This window comes from Lissotriton helveticus, chromosome 11 (assembly GCF_964261635.1).
Source record: "Lissotriton helveticus chromosome 11, aLisHel1.1, whole genome shotgun sequence".
NCBI lineage: Eukaryota > Metazoa > Chordata > Amphibia > Caudata > Salamandridae > Lissotriton > Lissotriton helveticus.
In genome coordinates this window covers 226,975,129-226,996,175 of record NC_136072.1, presented here as the reverse complement: position 1 = coordinate 226,996,175, position 21,047 = coordinate 226,975,129, and positions in this window count along the sequence as shown.

Genomic DNA, 21,047 nt, shown 5'->3' with positions numbered 1-21,047 from the left:
GTTGGTGTGTTGACCGAGGTGAGGCTGCTCCTCTCCAGCCACTGCAGCCCTGCTTACCTGCTACGCCGCTGGGCCGCCCGCTCTGCCGGTCCCGTTCCCGCGCCTCCTGCCTGCGGCCCCGCCCCCCCGCCACACGATTGGTTAACCCCTTCCCGCCTCCCAGCGGACCCGCCCTCCCTGCTCCCCTCTTATGACGCCCCCTCAGCGACCGCGCAGCGGACGCGCGCAGCGGGAGCACCGATTGAGCGCCGAAGGTGCGCCAAAGGTAAGCCCGTCTACGCCCGTCCGTGCCTGGACCGCGCCCAGCGCCAGGACCCCCGGCCCCCGCAGACCCCAGCCCACCCGCCGGACGTACGACGCCGCCACCGTCAACGCACTCAACGCCGGCCGAATCCCGGGATGCTACCGAGCCACCCCGAGACGCACCCACGGACCCTTCATCTGCCAGGCCTGCAAGTTCTCCTGCACCCGGACCTGCACTGCACCAGCACCCACCAAGCCGAACTCCAGCAGCACCCACCTGAAGTGCATCCTGCTCAACACCCGCTCCGTCCACAGACACGCCGTCGAGCTCTGGAACCTGCTCGACACCACAGCCCCAGACGTCGCCTTTCTCACGGAAACCTGGATGAACGCCTCCTCAGCACCCGACATCGCCATCCCCAACGGCTACAAGATCATCCGGAGAGACCGCGTCAACCAGACGGGAGGAGGCATCGCCATCATTCACAGGAACACCATCCGCATCACGACCAACACCGACGACACCATCGCACCCGCCGAACACCTGCACTTCCAGATCCACGTCAACCCCAAGACCACCCTCAGAGGCACCCTCATCTACAGACCCCCGGGACCACGCACACAATTCAGCGAGGACATCGCCGACTTCATCAGCCCGCTCGCCCTCCCCTCAGCCCACTACATCCTCCTCGGGGACCTCAATTTCCACCTGGAGAACAACGACGACCTCAACACCACCACCGTGCTGGAAAACCTCGCAAACCTGGGACTCAAGCAACTGGTGACCACCCCCACCCACCTCGCCGGACACACACTCAACGCCGTCTTCTCATCCAGCAAAGACATCGCCTTCAGCCACGCCACAGGACTCCACTGGACGGACCACAGCTGCGTCCACTTCACCTTCAGAAGAACGACGACCCACCACCACCAGCAACAGGCTGCCCGAAGAAGCTGGAACAAGATCACAACCGACCAGCTCGCCGCTTCCCTGAGTCAGCACCCTCCCGCCAGCTCAGCGAACCCCAGCCAGGCCGCCGACAACCTCACGAAGTGGATAGGCAACTGCGCGGACGAACTCGCCCCTCTGAGGACCCCGCCCAGCAGACACGGCAGCAAGAAAGCCCCATGGTTCACCGACGAACTCAAGAACTCCAAGAAGAACTGCCGAGCACTCGAGAAAGTCTGGAGAAGGGAACCAACACCGGACAACATGACCACCCTCAAGCTTGCCACCCGGAAGCACCACCAACTGATCCGCGCCACCAAGAAAACTGCATTCAAGGACCGACTGGACAACAACGCACACAACTGCAAGGAACTCTTCAACATCGTGAAAGAGCTCTCCAACCCCAACGCCGGAAACAACGACATCACCCCATCGCAAGACCTCTGCAACTCCCTCGCCTCCTACTTCCACAACAAGATCGCGGACATACACAACAGCTTCAGCAGTCAACCATCGCACACAACGACCGCAGCAACGCCGCCCACCACCACCCTCCGCGCCTGGACTCCGATCAGCACCGACGACACCGCCCGCATGATGAACTCCATCCACTCCGGATCTCCGACCGACCCCTGCCCTCACCACGTCTTCAACAAGGCCGACGCTGTCATCGCACCCCACCTGCGGGACATCATCAACACCTCCTTCGACACCGCCACCTTCCCGGAGAGCTGGAAGCACGCCGAACTCAGCGCTCTACTAAAGAAACCAACAGCGGACCCCAGCGAACTCAAGAACTACCGCCCCATCTCGCTCCTCCCGTTTCCAGCCAAAGTCATCGAGAAGACCGGCAACAAACAGCTGCCCGCCTTCCTCGAGACGAATGGATCCCTCGACCCCTCACAGTCTGGCTTCCGAGCCAACCACAGCACCGAGACCGCCCTCATCGCTGCCACCGATGACATCCGAGCCCTGATGGACAACGGAGAAACAGCGGCCCTCATCCTCCTAGACCTCTCCGCGGCATTCGACACTGTCTGCCACCGCACCCTAGTGCAGCGTCTCAGCAACATCAGAATTCAGGAGAAGGCACTGGAATGGATCGTCTCCTTCCTCGACGGAAGAACACAGAGAGTCCGTCTACCACCGTACAAGTCAGAGGCCACCAAAGTCATCTGCGGCGTCCCTCAAGGATCCTCGCTGAGCCCCACCCTCTTCAACGTCTACATGAGCCCCCTCGCGCCCATCGCACGCCAACACAACCTGAACATCATCTCCTACGCCGATGACACCCAGCTGATCCTCTCACTGACCAACGACCCCGCCGCTTCCAGAGCCAACCTTCACGAAGGGATGAAAGATGTAGCCGAGTGGATGATTACCAGCCGCCTGAAACTGAACTCAGACAAGTCGGAAGTCCTCATCCTGGGCTCCTCGCCGTCCGCCTGGGACGACTCCTGGTAGCCCCCCGCCCTGGGCACCGCACCCACACCGACAGACCACGCACGCAACCTGGGCTTCATCCTGGACTCCTCCCTCTCCATGACCAGACAAGTCAACGCCGTCTCCTCGTCATGCTTCAACATCCTGCGCATGCTACGAAAGATCTTCCGGTGGATCCCCACCGAGACTAGGAAGACGGTCACCCAGGCCCTCGTCACCAGCCGACTGGACTACGGCAACGCCCTCTACGCCGGAACCATCGCCAAGCTCCAGAAGAGACTCCAGCGGATCCAGAACGCCTCGGCCAGACTCATCCTCGACATCCTCCGACGCAGCCACATCTCCGGACATCTGAGAGACCTGCACTGGCTCCCCGTCAACAAGAGAATCACCTTCCGTCTCCTCACCCACGCACACAAAGCCCTACACGACCAAGGCCCGAGCTACCTCAACAACCGCATCAACTTCTACACTCCCAAACGCCACCTCCGATCAGCCAGTCACGCCCTCGCCGCCGTCCCCAGCATACGAAGAACGACAACAGGAGGAAGGTCCTTCTCCCACCTGGCCGCCAAGACCTGGAACTCCCTCCCGACCGACCTGCGCCTGACCCAAGACCACCATTCCTTCAGGAAGAAGCTCAAGACCTGGCTGTTCGAGCAGTAGCAGCACCCCCCCCCCCCCCAAGCGCCTTGAGACCCTCCGGGTAAGTAGTGCGCTCTATAAATGTCCATGATTGATTGATTGATTGAATACGTATGTGACTGGCTGTAAACATATATTAGAAGGGTGTTGGAGTGTATTTAGCGAGTGACTGACTGTCTGAGTGGTTGTATGACTGAGTGAGTGACTGCGTGAGTGTATAGCTGAGTAACAGGGTATGTGAGTAGCTCTATGGGAGAGTGTGTGGATGCATGACTTGGTGTATTGATCAGTGGATATATGTGTGTAGCTGTATGAGTCAAATAGAGTGTGTATGGGTGGTTGTATGAGTTAGTAAATCTGGGCAAGAAGTTGTATGAGTTAGTGACAGGTTGTATACATGGCTGTATGTGTGAGTGAGTGAATCTCTGAGTTGCTGTATCACTGTGTGGATAAATATCTCTGTGGGTAAGTGAAAGGGTGTGTGAATAGTTGTATGAGTGATGGAGTGAATGCCTTAGTGGTGTCTGGGTGGGTGAGTGTGTATAAGTGGTTGTGTGGATATGTGACTGGATGTGTTTATAGCTGTGTAGGTCAGTGGTTGTGTGTGCCTGTGCTTACATGAGAGAGTGACTGGGTATGTTGGTGATTATATGGGTGACTGAGTAGATGAATGACTGCATGAGTGAGTGAGTGGGTACATGAGAATCTGTACAAATGAATGAATGATTGTCAGTGGCTGTTATGGATGAGTACATACCTGTGTTAGTACATATATGAGTGAGTGACTAGATGTGTCAGTGTCTGTATTGGAAAGTGAGTGTGTAATTTATCTGTAAGTGTCTTGGTCTGTAATTAACTGCATTGGGAAGTGAATGGATGTGTGAGTGTCTGAGTGGGTGAGTGGCTGGATATGTGACTGGGTTTATCAGTGTGCCTGTCTTTATTAGTGTCTCTGTGAGACACTACTTTCCACATTTTAAACAAAAAAGTAGACATTTCCTATGCTGTAATAGTATTTCACATTTTAGTAATAGTTTTATAGTTGTATACCATAATTGGTGTATTGTAGAAATATTCATTTTTCAAAAGTTGGCTAAAAACAATAACAAACAATGTAAAAAATAATTGCCTGCTCACAATTAAAAAGAACAATTAAGGGACATAATTTTGAACAGTGTCAAACAGTCACCCCAGTACAGAGATCTGGGACAAAATCCATAATTGTTTTGCTCCCCATGCCATTCCAGTTTTACCCTGCTATATGCAAATACATCTTAACCTTGTTCCCCATGGGAACAGTCCAGCCCAAACTGACAGCCCAGATCTTTCCTGGATCAAAAACAGGCATCCTGGGCCTGGTTTCTGGTTTCAACCCTCATCACCCAAGCTAGCTTGAATCCAGTGGCATAGTGAACAAGGGACCCACGTCTGATCATACCCATCCCACCGTTCGGGCTGGACTGTTCCCATGAGGAACAGGGTCAAGACTGATTTGCATATGCCTGGGTCTAAACTGAGGTGACATGGTGAGCAAAAGAGAAATGGTTTTAACCCAGATCTACTGACTGAGGGTGAATGTATGATTTATTTAACATGTTGTCCATCATTTGTTTGCGTGGCACCTTTTGCCCTAAGTAGGATGGGTATGCCCAGACGTGGGCCCCTTGTTCACTGTGCAACTGGATTCAAGCTAGCCTGCCTGATCTGGGGAAATTCCCCAAAACCGGTCCCAAGATGCTTTTTTCCGGTCCAGGGAGGACCTGGCTTGACAATTTGGGCTGGACTGTTCCCATGAGGAACAGGCTCAAGACTGATTTGCATATGGCTGGTCCTAAACTGGGGTGGCATGGTGAGTAAAGGAACGATGGATTTAACTCAGATCTCTTGACTGGGGATGAATGTTTGATTTATTCAGCATTCTGTCCATCATTTGTTTACATGTTCACAATTCAGCAGCGGTGGCAGCAGTTTGGAGGCAGCGATAGAATGGAACCTAGGGGGCCCAAGCAGCCGAAGGATCTCGAGGCACCGAAAGAGCTGCACACAAATGTTGGCAGCAAGGAAGCAGCATCAGCCCCAAACCTGCGCACCTCAATGCAGCCACGGAGAGGCATCACGAAAAAACTGGATGAACTGCGAGGCAATGGCGACGGCGGACCTTCTGCAAGCATCGTTGGGAAGGATGCGAATGGAGCCATCAGAAAGTTGGCATCCGTGAAAGGCGGCTCAGAGGCGAGTAAACCTAAAGACCCCAGGGATCTCGTATTGCGGCAACCTACCCTGAAGGAATCTTTCTCCGCGATGGTGCCGGAGGGGCCAGTGTTTGACAGTGGAACTGGACTGCCGGAGGACGGTGGAAGCGCGGTTGCTGGGCAACAGGCGGAAGCAGAGTCGCAGGCAATGCCCGGCGAGAAGCAGGACGCTGCAGCTGTATCGGAGGAGGCTGCAGAGGATATTCAGGACGTTCAGGACACACAATGCATTGGAAAAGGCAAGTCTCCTGCAATTTTGACTGAAAATATAGTGAATCCCAATAGTAATGTCACGCGGGAGCAGGTCCCAGAGGCTGCTGCTGGGGGCACAGTAAACTCGCCAAGCATTATCCAGATAAGGGCTGAGAAAATTCCCCCTGGAGACGCGGTGGTGTTTGAAGGGGAAAGGGGCAGCAGGGCAGGCTCATGTGATAGCACAAGACAGAGGAAATTCCGGTACCCCGGACGGGGAGTGCTTTTTCCACTTAATGAAAATTCAGACTCTTTCTTATCGTGCGAGGGAAGCTTGGCTAGCAGTTCAGATTCTGATTCTGTAGTAAGCTCGTCAGTTCAAAAAGCACCAGCGGCCCACAGGGGTTTTCAGCAGAAAAAAGGCTAAAATCAAAATCAACCCCCCCCCCAGTCCTTCAGATGAAGGCCCGAATAGGAAACTATGCTGGGACTATTCGGCGACCTCACATCTATATCAGGAGGGTATAGAAGATGATGCTGGCTCAGGACAATATAGGTAGCCCGTCTCAAGCCACCTCACTGGATCTGCTATATACAACCTTGAAGCAGATGCAGGGCGAAGCTAGATTAGAGAGTCGAAGAGCCAAATTGGCGGCAAAGAAAATAAAGAGCTCCATGAGAAAGATGAACAAACTGTATGATGAGATGGCGGCCAGGGTCGCTCATGTTGAGGAGCCAACAGGGAAGCTGGAAGATGATATCAGTAGATGGCAAACATTTAAGGAGGCACAGGAGAAGATGGCGGAGGACGTTCAATGGAGATTGGAAGATTTCAAAAACTGCAAAAGGCAAAACAACATAAAACTTTTGGGGGTGGCAGAGGGGGTTGAAGGGCAGGATGTCAGGTAATTTTTAATTAATTTGTTTAAGGAGGCATTCCCTGAATTGACATCCTGGGGAGGGGAGAGCGAAGTTCAGAGAGCACACCGCTTCCCACTTACTCAAAAAAGAACATATGGAGCATCTCAGGCTGTTAAACCTCGGGCAATTGTTGTCTATGTTGGTAACTGTCTTTTAAGGCAGGAGATTATGGAGAAGGCGAAGCCAGAGGCTAGACATACATTTGAGGGGGTCACTTTCTTTGCCCACCCAGATTTTTGCCATGCTACGATAGAAAGAAGATGGAGGCTTAGGCAATTGATTGTGCCCATTCAGAACCTAGGACACAAGGCATATCTGCTGTACCCAGCGAGGTTTAAGACCATTGTTAAGGGGCATGTTAGAATTTTCTTTTCAGAGATCAAGGTTCAACAGTATCTCACAGAATTAAAAGAGCAGAAGGGAGGGGAGGGAGAGGGGGGTCCCTCGGATTCTAATGCTTTTCTTTTTTTTTTGCTTTTTTGGGAGGAACTGTGGATGATTCGGGTTTCAAAGGGAGGTAGGTGCGGGAGAAGGGAGAGTTGCGACTGCTGCAATCTAAGCTGTCACACACTATTTGCCTGTAGGGGGGTGGGGGGTACTGGGGGTAGTTTTAGTGGGGGACGGAGGGTGGGGGTGGGGGATGGTTGGGAGATTGCACGGTTGAACAGCCACAGGAGGTGGATGAGTAAAAATAAGGAAATGTTCAGTATACAAGATTAGAAAGCTACAAAGTGATATGTTGGTTATTTGGATGGTACAGATATGATGTATTTTAACCACTTCCATGCTAATGACAAGGTCAGCTCGTCATGCAGTACACTGGAGCTGTGCTTATGACGAGCTGACCTTGTCATGAACAATGCATATTTGGAGAGTTCAGCACCCAGCGGGAATTGCCTTAGCAGGCAAGGTGTTAATGAGTGTAAGGATCCTCGCTGAGCCCAACCCTCTTCAACGTCTACATGAGCCCCCTCGCGGCCATCGCACGCCAACACAACCTGAACATCATCTCCTACGCCGACGACACCCAGCTGATCCTCTCCCTGACCAACGACCCCGCCACCGCCAGAGCCAACCTGCACGAAGGGATGAGAGACGTAGCCGAATGGATGACGACCAGCCGCCTGAAACTGAACTCAGACAAGACGGAGGTCCTCATCCTGGGCGCCACGCCCTCCGCCTGGGACGACTCCTGGTGGCCCCCCGCCCTGGGCACCGCACCCAAACCGACGGACCACGCACGCAACCTGGGCTTCATCCTGGACTCCTCCCTCTCCATGACCAGACAAGTCAACGCCGTCTCCTCGTCATGCTTCAACATCCTGCGCATGCTACGTAAGATCTTCCGGTGGATCCCCACCGAGACGAGGAAGACGGTCACCCAAGCCCTCGTCACCAGCCGACTGGACTACGGCAACGCCCTCTACGCCGGAACCACGGCGAAACTCCAGAAGAGACTCCAGCGGATCCAGAACGCCTCGGCGAGACTCATCCTCGACATCCCCCGACGCAGCCACATCACCGGACACCTGAGAGACCTGCACTGGCTCCCGGTCAACAAGAGAATCACCTTCCGGCTCCTCACCCACGCGCACAAAGCCCTACACGACCAAGGCCCGAGCTACCTCAACAACCGGATCAGCTTCTACACTCCCAAGCGCCTCCTCAGATCAACCAACCACGCCCTCGCCGCCGTCCCCCGCATCCGAAGAGCGACAACAGGAGGAAGATCCTTCTCCTACCTGGCCGCCAAGACCTGGAACTCACTTCCGACCAATCTGCGCCTGACCCAAGACCACCTCTCCTTCAGGAAGCAGCTCAAGACCTGGCTGTTCGAGCAGTAGCGGCACCCCCCCCCCCTCCCAGCGCCTTGAGACCCTACGGGTGAGTAGTGCGCTCTACAAATGACCTGATTGATTGATTGATTGATTCTCTCACTTAACGTATGCGGGCTGAATGACCACAAGAAAAGACAACAAGTGGCGGCTGCCTTGAGATTAATGCGGGCGTATTTAGTTTGTCTCCAAGAGACACATGTAGAGGGGACAAGGAGTTATTTAATGGAACATATGGGATTTACTTTACTTGCATATTCAAAACAGGGGACTAAGACCAGAGGGGTGGCAATCTTGTCGAAAGGAAGGGCTGTCACGGTTATAGGAAAGAAGGAAGATCAATGGGGAAGATGGGTGCTGTTGGAATGTAGAATAAATAACCAAGTAGTCACTATAGGTTCAGTTTACGGATCAACTGAGGACGACCCGGAAGTTTTTGAATTCTTAAATTGTGAATTAGCTTCTTGGCCAGAGCCGATTATTTTGGGCGGTGACTTCCATATAAACGGGGTATGGGGGTCTGGGTATAGAGTCTGGGCAGTGCTATGGCAGCCGTAAAAAGAAAACATGCCAAGCGATACTTAATTTGGCACGCCATAACTCCTTAAATGATGCATGGGCACAGTTGAACCCAACAGATACTGGAATCACCTATTCCTGCTCCTCACAAGGTCTGTGCGAGATTGGATTATTTTTTTATCTCAAACTCGCTATTATCAGAAAGTCACATAGTAAAGTTCCCTCGCATGGTCTCTGACCATAATCCTCTGGTATTAATATTAAAAGTGTCAGGTGGGGGAGGAAGATTCGGACATAAACTTTTGAAAAAAGACTGCTCCTGGACGACGGATACCTTAAATATATGAATAATTGGATATCAGGTTTTTGGGAGATAAATCGTGGGAGTACTTCCTCAGGAGTGAGTTGGGACGCTTTTAAAGCGGCTATTCGAGGCGAAACATTATGTTTTAGTTTGCACAGACAAAAACAGGAGGAGATAAGAGTGAACAGGTTGGTTAAAGCAGTGTCGGAGGCAGAGGAGAAGTTGACTATAGCAGTCCGTACTGGTGTTTCGCCTGAGCCGGCAGTATTAAAAATTCTGGGTACAAAAGCAGAGCTAAACAAAGGATTCGCTATCAAGGCAGCTGCAACCTATTTAGCGAAAAAGGAGCAGTGTTATGAACTGAGCGAGCGAGTTGGACATATCCTCGTCGTTCGCACAAGACAGAGATTGGCTTCGGGTGAGATTAAAGAAATATCTGATGGTAATGGTGGTACAGTTGTCGATGATGAGGGGATTAGGGAGGTATTTAGTCGGTTCTATTCTAAACTCTATAGCGAGGGCCAGCCCGGGGACCCCTTAGATACTCAACGGTATCTCGGGGATATCTCCGCTCCTCAGCTCTCTGATGGGGACAGGGAGGAGCTGGATGCACCACTTAACCTAGAGGAAATCAATGTGGCACTTAATTGTCTCCCTTCGGGCAAGGCTGTGGGACCGGACCAGATCCCTATTGAATTTTATAAAACATTCCAAGCTGTGATACGCCGTGATCTGATTGAGACAATTCTGCATGCCCAGCTAGGGAACTCGGTGCCAAGTCCTGGGCAGGGTCTGATGTAGTGGTGATCCTTTAAAAAGTGAAGTCAACTTTGGAACCGGGTTCATATAGACCAATTACCCTGATGAATTCAGATGTTAAGATTTTCTGTAAGGCAATGGATGGTAGGTTGGGTAAGGTTATAGGACAACTGGTTAGCCCTTTCCAACATGGTTTTATCTACGGGAGGGGTACTACGCAACACATGCGCAAGGTTATTACCCTGTTAGATTCCATGGAAGTCTCAGGAGACCCCATGGCAGTAATGTTGCTGGATGCTGAAAAAGCATTTGATCAGGTCTCCTGGGACTTTCTATGGGCAGCTTTAATGAGGGTTGGTATTGGGGAAGGATTTATTAGGGCAATATAGGCGCTTTATCAAACCCCTACAGCTTGCCTTAGAATTAACAGAGGGTATACTTTGGCAGTGCAGATTAAAAGAGGCACTCGACAAGGGTGCCCATGCTCGCCCTTACAATTTGCGGTGTATATGGATCCGTTCATTCGTAAGCTGGAAGCGAATGAGCAGATTCTACCGATTCGAACCCAGGGCCAGGTTTTTAAAACTTTGGCCTATGCAGACGATGTGGCAATAGTTACTCCATCTTCCAGTAGTGCTATACTGGGGGAAGAAAGGGAGGCGGCTATATTGGGCCGGATGTCAGGTTATGCACTAAATGGTCCCAAGTCACAGATTGTAAAGAACAGTCAGGTGGTTTGCAATGACGCACGGGTGACGAAGTCAGCTGTGTTTTTGGGGATTACTGTTACGGCTGACCTGGACAAGATCGTGGAACGAAACATCGAGCCTAAGTGGCTAAGAGTAAGAAAGATTTAGATAGGATTCACAACCTCTATCTCTCATTGGTAGGGCGTGCTAATGTTGTAAAGATGATCATCTTGCCTAAATTATTCTACTTATTTAGGACAATTCCATTGATCTTTGAAGGCAAATGGTTTGTGGCAATTGAGCATTTTAATAATAGATCTATCTGGGCACAAGGCAAGACCAGGAGAGCCCTTCGGTTTTTGTCTCTTCCTAGGGACAGGTGGGGATGGGCGGTTCCCGACTTTAAGTTGTACTATTGGGCAGCAGCCTTCCAATATATGTCTGGGTTGATGGGGGGTGATGCCTTAGACCCGCAGGCTGAAATAGGCCCAACAAACATGTATGCAATACTTATTGGTGAGAATGCAGAAAACTGTTTTTTGAAATATTCTGACCCCAGTTATTTTAAACTAGGTTTAAGACACTTATGGCAGCGTATAAAATCTTGATTGCATTCCGTAAAAAACTGAGGTTGGGTAGGTTTAATGCCTACACCAGGTTAGATAAGAATCCTTCCCTTCCGGCAGTGATATTTGCAGATTCCGTTTTGGTTAATTGGGGCAACGGGGGATACGTAAAGTGGGTGATTTAATGGGGGCCGGTGGAGTTCTTCAGTTTGCGGATTAAAAAGGGAGGAACTATTGACCTTTGAGGAATGAGTGAGAACATTCAAGTTGCAAGCCACAGCAGAATATCATTACCTGCAGCTAAACATTGGGTGCAGCAACCTGGGGTGTTGATCGCCGCGACCAGGGACCGGCTCCCAATTGAGAAATTTGTGCAAACAGGGGCTTCCACTAAAGGGACCATCTCCTTTCTATACACCCTCATCCAGGCAATATCCCCGCAATTGACCCCGCAACACTGGAAATTTGGGAATCTATTGTTCCTGCTCCCCTGGAGGAGAAGCAATGGAGCTCCCTTTATAAGGACATTGCCAAACACAACGGATCCATGCACTTGCGGGATTCTCATCACAAAATTATGTACGGATGGTATCTACATCCCCAGAAACTGCAAAAAATATTCCCTAATACTTCAGACAGATGCTGGAGGGGTTCCGGGCTTCTGGGAGACTTTCGTCACATATGGTAGGTTTGCCCCTCTATCCAGGTGTTCTGTAAGGAAATACTATCCCAGATTAAACTGATTTTGGGCTTCCCAATCCCTGCCACTATGGAACACACCCTGCTAGGGATTTGGGACCCCAGGCTGAAACATCAAACGCAGGGGGATCGCTCCATTATGTAGTTGTGCTTGGGAGCTGCCAAGATGGCAAAAGCCGCAGCTTGGAAAAAGGTGGAGGCCCCAGACCTCATGCAATGGCATGCCAGACTATGGCGAGCATTAGCAATGGAACAATTGTGAGATATAGTGGAGGGATCAAGAAAGGGGTTTGAGTATATCTGGTCTCTACTGGTGATATATCTATCAGAGAGTTTGCCCCTATTTGCATGCAGTCCCCGATTAAGAGCCATTCACCTCTTTCATATTTAACAGAGTGGGAGCTCTCTCCGGGGGGCTGGGTGGCAGGGCAGACTTGGTCCCTGCCCCGCCTCATTAGACCGTCCAGCTTGGCCAGATCCATAACATAACCACCATGATGTGTCTGTTTGTTCATGATTGTTTACATTTTTTCTATGTTTGATGTTTCGGTAGGGGGCTCAAGCGCCAATAAGCATTTAGTCCTGCATCAATGTATGTTTGGAGAGAGTAGCTTTGCAATGTCTTGTCAAGCTTGAGAGGGATACAACTGTACAGAATTAGGTCAGGCTGAGACCTCGGAAACAAGCTGTGTGTTCTTTTGAGGTCTTTGTAACTCTTGGCCTATAATCTGTACTTGATGCAACTACAATTTCCCTTGTAACTGTGTTAAATCAATAAAAAGATTTTGAAACAAAAAAGTATTGTATGGGATTTATTCTACGTGGATCATCAATGTTTTATACATCATTTGGCCTTCGTTCGACCTACGAGAGGTGATGTTTTCAAAAGGATCTCCAAAATTCAATTGTGGATTAAATTTATTAGTAATATTGTGCCAGGTATAATAATATAACAAATATTTTTAAGATACGTTTGTTTAGAGTAGTGCAGTTACTGTAGGTAAAACAACTGATTACATATTTTTGTAGTGAGTGCAATGCATAGTGTCACTTATTTACAGTGATATACTGAGCAGGCTTTTCCCCTACAATTTAAATGATTGTTCAAGGATGAAGCTTCATATAGTACATAGTTTATGATAAACAAATTTAAAATCTGAGACTGGTAAAGAAAAGGGAAAAGTAAATGTTTTACTAAGTTGTTACTACTGTTACAGCATAAACAATGTGTGCTACAATGTTTCAGGAATGTTTAACATCAAATACTAACTTATATTACTATTCTTTTTATTTGACAAATTACAACTGTGTTTGCAGAGATCCCCCTTTAGATGTGTCAATATATTTGTAGTGCCACAGAAATACTTCTTCGACATACCTGTGGAGAGGGTCTTCATGTATTAAGAGCACTTGATATGGTTTGCTGACAGTTTCTTTTGCCAGGAGGGAATGGTGAAAAACTCCCATGCAATTGACTACTGCTTTGCTGTGGCAACTGATCCTGTCTTCCATCAGATGCCATTTTATTTAGAAATGGTATAGAAAGCAACACATTTATATTTAGAAAAAAGACAGATGAGGTGCGCCCTTTTAGCAAAAGATATTCAACCACATTACTCCTGTGCTGAGTGAAGTACATTGGTGCCCCATAAATACCAAGATGATTTACAAACATCTGTTGTCTAACCCATAATCTGATAAACAAAAATAACCCACCATACTCAAGTTCTAAACATCTCAGGTGGTAAAAGAAGCTTAAGAAGCAGACACTTGTTTCATTTTAAACATCTTCTTTGATTCCTCAATCAAGCAGAGGCCATCTTTCTCTGGAGTAGCAGCCTCAGCTGGAACTCTGACTCCTGAACTGTGGATTCTTCCTCTGCTCTGCACCATAGCCGTCAATTCACCAAAATGCCGGGGGTAGCATAAGTGACATCCTACACCATTTGACATTAACTTTCACTCACACACTTACACACACACTGGCACATACACACACTCTTTCACATAAGCACACTCTCACCCAGAAGCATGCACACAACATACATTTTAAAGCATTTTTTACTTACCTCCGATTCCAGGGAGAGACATATTCCAACTAACTGTACTACATTTTTAGGTTGCACTTAGGCAGTGCACATGTGTTTTCTGCAGGACCTGTTGCTTTCAGCAAAACTATTTTATTCCCGCCTGCTACTTACCATTGGCTTGGCGCTGCGTCACTCTTTTTTTGCTGCCCTCTAACTCGTTCACTCAGCTATACTTCACTTCTGGTCAAAATGAAGGAGCACCAGCCAAGCACAGTCATGTTACTCTCAGTTTCTTTATCTTCCTTATTTTTTTAAAGTGGCTTCATGGCCGTCGCTGCTTCCATCCTCACACCACCCTCTGACTCAAATGCAGCGTTTCCATAACCAGACAGTGAATGGGCACGTACTTCCGGACGGCGAATGAGCACATACTTTGTACCTAGTCTCTCCTCTTTGGATGTGGTGGTTCGTCCTTAATATTTTATTTTTCTGTTTTATATAGCGCAAACTCAACTCGCAGGTATGAGAGCACTTTATATGTGCACTCATTGCATTACAGACACGTTTATTTTTTAGGCACGAACGGGGGAGATATACAAGGGGGGGCCAATAGGCCCCCACGCAAGCATGGCGGGGCCCGGTCCCTCCCACAACCCGTCCCCTTCGGGGCCGCGTTCCCCGCCCCCTCGCCCCGGAAGTACTGGTGTGCTTCCGGGGCGAGGGGGCGGGGTCGTGGCAAGCGAAGGGGTTAAGAGCCTGGGGAGCGCGGGAAGCGGCCTCTTTGTGCCCGCGCTCCCCAGGCTCGCTCCTCGCCCCACCGTGGGGCCGTTTAATTTTCTATCTTTTTATTTCAGGGTGCTTCGTGGCGGCGGAGGACTGCGGGGGTTTTCCTGGATTTCAGGCCGACGCGTTGTAGGAGCGGAGCAGAGCGGGAGAATCTACGTGACCAAGCGGGAGTGGCGATCGGAAGAATGCGACCTACAGAGGACTGCGGTGGACCGGTGGACCTGCGGTTGCGACGGTGGAATGGCCTGCGGTGTTTGGAAGGGTACACGGTATGTGTTTATGTGCGCCGGGATGCTCGATGTGCATCGCATGTGAATGGGTGTCTGCAGACTAGCGCTTGATATAGAGCATTTTATATCCAGACTAAGGTGACAGGGGAGGGGTAAAGGGTTTGTCTCTAACAGGGTGAGACACTTGCAAGAAAGACAGAGGTGTGGGATCTGGGCTTGATGACAGAAAACTCCGTAGACTGCCCGATCCAGGTATGCTTCTTGCGTTTAAACAAGAAGCGAAAACTTCAAGAACACCGGTTTGTGGCAGTAGGCTGCTACTGCCCAAAAGGCTGATGGCAGCATACTGGGGCCAGAGTAATGTTCCGAAATACAAGCGATGGCTGCAAGATATGATATATTGTAGAGATACACTAAAAGTATTCAGAGTACCTGCCTGCGGCATCACGGACGAAGGAGGTACGGACCCCCCTCCCCTCTTACAACATACTTGTTGGGCTGTTCATGATACCTAGTGAGCGGATTACTCAGATGGCGGGGTGGACTGCGCTGTATTGTTTATTGCTAACTTATAATACAGGGTTAGGCACAAAGGTAGTTTGTGAGTCTGTTGTCTACAGAAACCGATTTTCAGTTATAGATTTACCTTGCTTTTACTGCACAAGAGGGTATTTGGTGACTTTTGTGATACGATGAAGTGCTGTACGTGTTTAATGTGGTCCTGTGGTGCCAGCATGGGATTCTGCTTACATCCTATCCACACTGTGTGGCCTTTAGCCCCAGAAGGGCAATTTTGGACAATATTATAAGGTTACCGATTACTGGAGTCTCGTGCTGGCAGTGTGGGACTATGTTGTTCATGTTGTGTAGTTTTTGTGTCACGTTTTGGGGTAGTTATTAATACAGTGCGGGGTCACATTCAGGTTTATTACCAGAGTACAGCGAAGCTGACAAGAGAAAACGACGGGTTGAGTCGAGATGTTGCATATGATTCCTCTTGGCTCTTCTTACTGGACTGGATTTGGGATAAATAGAACGCAGAAAAGATCATGTTAGTACAGCTATACAAAATGTATGCAAAATAAACGTGAACATTTGCAGTTCAATATAGAGAACAGAAGTCAGTCTAGTTACATTTAGTAGCTGGTCACGCTTGAAATGATGTTGAAAAAGCAGGAATTCCGTTAGAGAATCATAAGAGGGTGATAAATGAGGGGCATGCGTTGATGCGAAGGAGAAACATCATGGCATGCGCAGCGGGAGTACGTCACCTCACTGCAGCTCAAGCATTTTTCTGACCCAGAATGGGCACTGTTTGATGCGCATACTCTAGCCAATGCAACGTGGTACCAACAGTACTGCGTGTAAGCATGTTTTTGCTTTCATCTCTCCTGTATTTTGTGAAAGGTATGAACCTGCGAATAGACGCGCTCCATTTATAATGGAGATTAAGCACGTGCGTATGCATAAATCCCCCTTCCACGCCTCGGTTGGGATTCCTGGCTGTCTGCGCGCTGCGAAACCGAAGCTGTCTGCGCGTAAGGGAAGTGCACAGCTTGCAGATAAGAAGCGTTTAGGCACGATACCTTCAATATTGTTTTTCTTCAATTCCAAGGATGTTCAGCGCAGGGCCAGGAAGACTGTATCCATACCAGAGTTACAAAACAGTAAAATAAGTTGTATTTGCATACACCATATGAACTAAAGGCTACTGCTAGAGATAAGCCTAAAAATACAATTAGCCATGCTAATACAGAAACCTAGCACGACTCTAACACCGTTTCTCTGTACTTTTACACAAGCCAAAGAATGTGTTTTACAAAGTGACGAGGCTTGGGTATTTGAATTCACTAATTTTGTATTGTGCTATGAGTTCATCTCTTGCACAACAATCAATTGCAGATGGAAGCAATTTAACTTTCGCCCCGACTTCAAGGTGAAAGGTGTTTATGTACATAATTTGTGATTCTGGGCAAATCACTTGATCGCTATGTGTATAATTATGTGTAAAAGGTATTTTGTGTAATCCCCAGGTGATGTACACGATCTTGTAGATGTGCAGTGCCTTTTTTTGCTTCACAGTTAGGTTTGCGCCGTATAAAGAAAATTCCTACATTCATAAAACAAGTATTGCAAAGCGAGATCGACTGGCTTTGCCGGTAGCTCACAAGTTAGTTAAAAGAATGGCAGGGCCACAAATAATTGCCTGATGAAATTGGAAGATCTTTATCTCTTTCTTTAAATCAAGAATGTCCAATGTAGGCCCGGGAGGGCTGTATCCATGACAGATTTGCAGGATAGTCAACACGCTTTAAAAATGTGTATATTTTGGATGCATTGTATCTAAATACAGTTAATATGTTAATTCTAATCTCAGAGATGCTGCCCATTGTATACCTACATTTGGGCATGAACACTGTAAACGATCATTTGTAAGTATAGCCGTTGGAGGGAGTCATCCGGTAGCCCAAGGTTAACCAGCTTGCATACACTGAATGCTCGAGGAGTGGGATGCATAAAGCACTGCCTACAGACCTGAAGAGGAATGCACAGTGCAATGTTAATGTCCTCTTCTATCAGTATCCTTACCTTGCCAGGAGTCTGACCAGTTAATTATTAAGATCGTGTAGCATTATATCAGCGTGATCATATCAAATTGCGTCAGGGAGACTATTTAAATGTTAAGTTCCCCGCCTTCCTCATGCGGGTGTAAGGGATTGGGCAGATATATGCTCTGGGGTCGATCTATGGGTTAGGGACGGTCACTTCTGCCACTCCGAAACCTGAGTGAGAATATCTGGTGTTATCACCCTGCTTACGTTTGGTGTGTTGGTTCAGGGCCACAAAATATTTGCCTGCTGAAATTGGAAGATCTTTATATCTTTCTTCGAATTAAGAATGTCCAAAGTAGGCCCAGGAGGGCGGTATCCATGACAGATTTGCATGGGAATCAACACCCCAAATTGTTTATAATATTCAGATGCACTGGGTCTAAATACATTTAATATGTTAATGCTACTCTCAGAGAGGCTGCCCATTGCATACCTACATTTGGGCTAGAACACGTTAAATGATCATTTGTCAGATTGGTTGAGTGCAAGGAGCATGAAAAGCTGCACACATGGGGCTAAATGCTGGGACATTAGGATGACAATTACTGTTCCCCTTGTTTTTACTTTCTGAATCAGCGACAAGACAGTCGTGGTGCTATTTATTTGGTGAATAGACAATGTAACCATAATTGAGGGGCGGGCACTGTAATTCTGATCCCTGTTTAACACCCTCCTTGTACTGACCCCGCCACCCCACAATATTTCTTTCTGGGTGCGGGAATTTATTATTGCATCAGAACGTCCACACTCTTCATAAAATAATAGATCCTGTCTGGTGCAACAGGAGGGATCTCAGTGCTCCCACAGACCAAGCTAAGGCTACTTATAACGATAACATGGCAGTGGGGTCTACGTAATCAATATATCTATCAGTATTATTGACAATACTAGTTCAGGGTCACCTGTGGGCTGGCTGATTCAAGTACACTTACGTGCGTACTTGCCTAGGTGGTAGGCCTCGAGTTGGTCGTAACAATGCCTAAGTCCCATCTCTGATACTGCTGGTGCTCTTCAATGGGCAGGAGGGTCAGACAGATTTGCATATGAACAGGGCTGAACTGGGGGAGGCAGAATGGGTTGATGAACGGTAACACATTAAACCCTGATCTGTGGAAACTAATGTTGCATCATGATTTACAATAGGTGGCGGTATACTATGAATTGATTGGACAATCATGTGTGGCAGCGGGAGGGGCACCTGCTGCTTGCAACTTGTTAAGGCAATGATGCTCAGTCTGGGATCATGAGAATAATATATATAGGTTATGGTTGCCCCTTAGTTATATTACGCGTTTACCACTGTCAGCCACGATCCAAGTCAACAGTCAGGCGCAAGGGGTTCGATACTTAGAACACGTATATCTCATCAAGTTGTGATTGGGTGGGTGCCAATGCAAACGGACTGTTCATTTTTAACTGATATCCTAATCATCCTTAAGGAGTCATGAGGGCGTTATGGTATGCACTGGGGACTCCATGCTTTGTGTCAATACACTACACACTGGGTAGTATTTGTTAATAAAGGCCATTTTTACAGGGTACTCTTCATAACACTAATACAGTCACGCTACAGGGGACACAAACTGAGGCTATGCTCCACACTTAGTCGGAAGTGTTTAGGAGTAGGCATCTGACGCTAATCGTATCTCAAACGTGGCAAGGGATGGCAATGTAAGACTAGCACATGTACTGCAGTTATCGCCAGAAACACTAATGGTTTGTGTTTATCTTTTCCACTTATGTATGGCCGGGTCCATGGTGGATATCTGGAGTGCTCCGCATCACAAAGCTGCTACAGGAGGACAGCCCAAGGGATGCTGACGTCAGGTAGAGGATGGCAAACAACAACGCAAGTGTGATGGTCGAGCGATCAAAAAACGCAGGACGTGCCAGCACAGAGTTGACTGTTTCGGTGTGTAAGCCCTTATATTGGGCTGGTGGCAGTTATGTAGCAGGATGTGGTTTCACAAAATGGCAGTGTTGGCCGTGAGAGGAAATGTATACCTACAGTAACGGCGCCTGTGCACGCAGGGCCACCAGTGTCAGCATGATATGCATAGATCATAAAATGGTAAGTGACAACGGTAGAGATGGGACAGTACACAAGGGTGTGCATTCCTAGCTTCGGCAACACCAGGAGTGATAGGCCTATCAAACGCCTCATTTCCCCGGTTCAGGAAGTGGGGACTTCCATGGTGAAAGTAGTACCATACACTTAACACTTTCCAGAGCGTAGTGGCTAGGTGGGGATGGTTAGCAGACTGTACAGTAGGCCAGTGGGAAAAGTAGAATGGGAGTACCAGGATACCCCAGGTCACAGCATCTGCAGGGACCCTCGAGAGGCGTGCCCCCACACCCTCGTCATTTTAGCACATGGGGTAACAACGATAGGACCCGAATTGCACCATGGGGGGCTGCATTTTCCCCCGGCTGCACGTAAAAGGGGGGGGGGGAATTAGGCGTGTGCACGGAGTCACTCGGTGAAGAATCACTCGATAAAGAGGATCTACATTTGGTTGGAGAAACTATTTCATACACATTAATGACAGAATATCCCTCAAGGGGTCATCTTAGGACCATGTAGTTTAACAGTCGGCTGTTAATGAGGAGTGTACGTTTATTAGAGGCTCTACTCACAGGGTGGGGGGTCCAGTGGACAAAGTCAGGGATGCCATAGGGGTAGGGAACAAAATAGCAGGGGTAGAGGGTTTTGGTTTGGGAAGTTATGACCTTTCAGTGTAGGCGGTTGGGGGGGGGCCAGGTAGTCGGTTAACTACCTGGCCTGTGGCGGTAAGGTCATTAATCGGTGAGCAGCATTTTAAGGTCCTTACGGGGGGGGCGGACCCATTCACGAAAGGGGCCGCCCGCGGGAGGGGCCATTTGGTCTCTCTCAGAACTTCAGGGGCAGGAGATGGTCTCCATTAATTTAAAGGGTGCGGGGGAGGGAGTCTACGCTTTCCTCAGGCTGGTAGCCACCCCTCACAACACTATGACGTCATTAAGGTGCGCATGTGTCTGGGCCCTCCTGTTATGGTTAAATGGAGTTCGGGGAGCGCACGTGGGTGTAACGTGCCCTGGGTTGCGCATGCGCATCTTCAACGCGAGAGCGCAGCTGTAAAAGGATCTGACACCGGTTGGCGACCTTGCCGTAGGCCTTTATTAACGTTATTAAAAAGTTATTAAAAAGTATTGGAAATATTAGAATGCAGTTTAATTTTCAGGATGATTAGATTACGTTAGGAGACACGCTGTATTAGCTATTTGTTAAGGTTAGCCCATCATACCATGTCGAAACGGATGTCAATATAATATTCTGAAAAGTGTGCATTTTAATAATTGTCAGAAATGTTTATTTGATTAAAATTTTTGATTT